We start from the raw sequence: 4219 nt of genomic DNA, 5'->3' as shown, positions 1-4219 counted from the left end.
TCACATGTGGTTGATTTGTGAATCTTTTGTTTTGTATTCACATTTGGGGTGGATAACTTTGTATTGCAGTTTTTCCCCAGTAGATGGCAGCATTTTCCTGACCTGTCGTGTGAGGAAAGTGTGATGCCTTTATTAAACAGGCAATTGACTCTTTAAATGAAAGGTGGAACAATTGCCACAGCAAGTCATTTTTCTATGAGTGGTCAATCTCCTGCTCAGTACAACTTTTAATCCTGAGTCTTACAGATGGTTTACTATAATCTGGTCAAAAGTGTTGCAAATCTACCAACACTTTAATACTTGATGTTACGTCCTGATTTCAGATACCAGTCACATTTATCAATCAAAGAGCTGAACGTTAAATATGTCATTGCGACGGCACATCAATCACACACCTTACGCCATTATTCCTGCCTTTTGTTTAACACCGCCACATTCCGGGACTGATCCCAGCAATGATATGTCCCTATCCTGGGATCAATCCTGGGATGAATTCTGGCACGTGTTCACACAAAAAGCTAGTCTGGTAATTTGATGGCAAATTTCTGGGATCAATGCGCTGGGAAAGGGGTTTAAAGGCGGGGTGCATGATCTCTGAAAGCCAATGTTGATATTTGAACAAACACGCCCCTACCCCAATAGAATCTGGACCTTATTTTGATAGACCCGCCACACACATACACAACCCAGGCAACGATGTTGGTTAGTAGACACGCCCCTGACTGCTGATTGGCTACAAGTGTTTTGGTAGTCGGGCCGGCTAACTTTTTTTTTTAAAGTGTTTTTAAAAATTCACGCACCCTGCCATTAACACGTAATTTAGTGGATGCCTTTATAAAGATGCCTTGAAGGGATAGTTCCCCTAAAAATTAAAATTTTATTATCATATACTCACCCTCATGTTGTTGCAAACCTGTATATATTTATTTGTTCTGATGAACACAAAGGAAGATATTTTGAGAAATGTTTGTAACCAAACCGTTTGTGGACCCCATTTACTTCCATACTATTCTTTTTTCCTACCATGAAAGTGAATGGTGTCCATGAACGGTTTGGTTACAAACATTTTTCAAAATATGAAGGCTCATGTTCATCAGAACAAAGAAATTTATACGGGTTTGTAACAACACTAATGTGAGCAAATGATGAAAGAATTTTCATTTTTGGGTGAACTGTCCCTTTAAATAATCAAAAAGCACTATTAATCAATGACAAAACAAGCTCCTAGAAACGTTTTTTTATTTTTATATTAGAGGTGGCAAACATACAACATACGATTAAACAGAACACAAAAACAAGCAATTATGATAATGATATTATTATAAAGCAATGATAATAAGTAAAAATGATACTAAATGAATAGGTGTTTAAGTAATAATAGTATGTACAATAATGATATTAACAACAATAATAATTGATGGTTATGATTACAGGAATATTTTGTGATGACGGCAATAATACAAATAATAACAGTAATAATTACAATGCTAAAAGTAATGCTACATATGAGGTTGATAACAGTAGTAATGTCCATAATAATAACCAAAAATAACGATGATAACAACAATTACAATATTATACTAAAAGATGGTAATGATGATATTATTTTGTGATGACGCAACAGTAAACGCGATAATAATGATAATGTAATAACAATAGTAGTAGTAATAATAATAATAAAAACCCTAATAACACAGACATACCACACCAATCCAAACTTCTGTGTCAGTGTATTTTTTCCCGTTCTTTGATTCATGGTAAGCTTACCAATATATGCTTAAGCTTAGATATGCCTATAAACATATTTTTTAAACCTATTTTTCATCTGATCTTAGCACTCCACAAAAGTTTACTATGTTTATGTTTACTTGTTTATGGCTCAATGTCACTGCAACCCAGCTGCGGCAAGAGCAAAGGCAGTGTTGTGAAACCAGACCCAAGGCAGGTAGGTCCACTTCTTCTTCCAGACAGAGGGCCTTTGTGCCCCCACTTTCACCCTGCAGTTTGGGCAATGTTTATACACCAGAGAGCCATGAGACAATCACCTTCTCTTTGCTTCAGAGGTCTGGATAACACTCCCGCTCCGAGACCATGAAACAATCAGCTTATTTTAATTCAAGCATGTTTTTCTCCTTTTCTTTTCTGGGTGGGGAGTTGGGTTGAATCTGTTATAACCGCATAAACTAAAGGATTAAGTTACAACTGTGCCCTGATCCAACAATTGCATCTTCAAAACAACTAGGTCTTTTCCTACATAAAAGTTACTTTTTGTATTAAAGCTTATGTTTTTCGAGGCCTTTAATGTGTGTATTTAAATCATCAGAGAAGGCGCCGATCACTCAGTGTTTCACCATTCATCCTTTTGTTTCTGAAAGTCTGCTATTTCAGGGTGGCATATAGTGGCTAATCTTTCTCCTTTGTCTCTATTCAGACTCATTATCCCCTCATCTATGTCTCAGGTCCGTCTGGACTGGCATTCTCCATCCCCTCCCCCTGTTTTTGCAAACGGCCTTTGTTTTAGGAGACCCCACAGCTTGTCCTCACACTATCGTTCCTTTTCATTGCTTCTGCTGCTCAAGGTCTCATCGTCTTCAACAAGTCACTTTTGCAAAGGTGTAATTATCATGACAATGGAATGTGGTCTCCAGAGACACCTTGAGATGGCTTTCACAACATGTCAAGTACTTTTTCTTTGACTTCCTTGAGGTAGAACTGATTTGAGAAGGGCTATGACTTTGGGCCTATACTGGAAAGGAAATATGTATATTTTTTATGTATAACATATAGTTATGTTTTGTTTTAATGTACAATTATTAAATTATTATAAACTGCTTATGTATAGCTCATGGTAGAGTACTGTCCTAGCGGTGCAAAAGGTCATGGGTTTGATCCACACATGCTGATAAAAAAGCCGATTTTAATAAAAGCGTCTGCCAAATGCATCAATGTAAATAACCTAATCCTTTACTCTCATTGATCTATCCGTTTATTGGGTGGCTTGAAATGTGATATATACGAGAGTCTGCTTTCGCTCACAGCTTTACTTGCTCTTTGTAGTGGCTTCTACATTCAAACATGAAAATCACTTCTTTGACTTCAAATGATTCAGTATCATGTGTTAAGTGTTGTTTTTAATGTAAAATTAAGCAAAATAACCAAACGCATCCTACTCTCATTGCTCTTTCTACTTACTTGGAGGACTTTCATAAACAGAAATGTATGCCAGAGTCTGCTTTTCCTCTTGGCTTCATTTGATCTTTGCCAGAAGCCACATAACAAAAATCTACCAAGCACGAAAATCGCAACACTTTAAGGCATTAATGCACGAGAGAAACCATGCAGCGATGGGCAACTTCGATCAACTTGATCTGTAACCGGATGCCAGGTAGTGTGTAAAGAGCACTTGTGTGTAGTTTTTGGTTTGACAACCCCGGGGACAGGCAAAGTGGAGCAGTTGTTAAGGAAATTATCCTTTTTCCTGGCTCTAAGGCAAAGGAATACTGGGTTACAGTGTGAGAAACCTGTGCTGTGTTTTTGTTACTGCCTCTTTGGCATTTCCCAGTAGGAACACCACACCCCTGTGTCGTCTACATGGACGATTACATGGGCACAGAGTTAACTTGCATATATAGTTCCTTCCTATTTGGTTGCTTTATAATGTAAATTCAAAGATGTTTTGTATTCGATTTGTTCTAATGCCTTTCATGTAATCACAAAAAGAAGCACCTAAGTTTTCAGGTGTATTGCAAGCCTTCTGAAATCATATGATATAGTTTTGTGAAAGAAACGGACATGGATGTCATATTTCACAGGTAATCTGCACATACATTGAATCAGTGAGTTGAACTTGAGAATCAGATCATTCATTCCCTGTCACTTGCAGACTTCCTACAAGTCTGCACTTTCGTTGACTGTCCGGAAGAAGTGTTCAGAAAATAGCGTACAAGTGCGGGCTCAATAAAAGAGCACATCAAGGGCACATCTTGACAGAAAAGGGGGTGCCCATGAGCACCCATTTGAAACCTTAAAGTCTTATGGACTTAAAGGAATAGTCCATTTTCTTAAAAGAAAAATCCAAATAATTTACTTACCACCATGTCATCCAAAATGTTGATGTCTTTCTTTGTTCAGTCAAGAAGAAATTATGTATTTTGAGGAAAACATTGCAGGATTTTTCTCATTTTAATGAACTTTAATTGACACCAACACTTAACACTTA

This window comes from Paramisgurnus dabryanus, chromosome 20 (assembly GCF_030506205.2).
Source record: "Paramisgurnus dabryanus chromosome 20, PD_genome_1.1, whole genome shotgun sequence".
In the NCBI taxonomy this organism is placed as follows: Eukaryota; Metazoa; Chordata; class Actinopteri; order Cypriniformes; family Cobitidae; genus Paramisgurnus; species Paramisgurnus dabryanus.
This window is presented reverse-complemented; position numbering follows the sequence as displayed.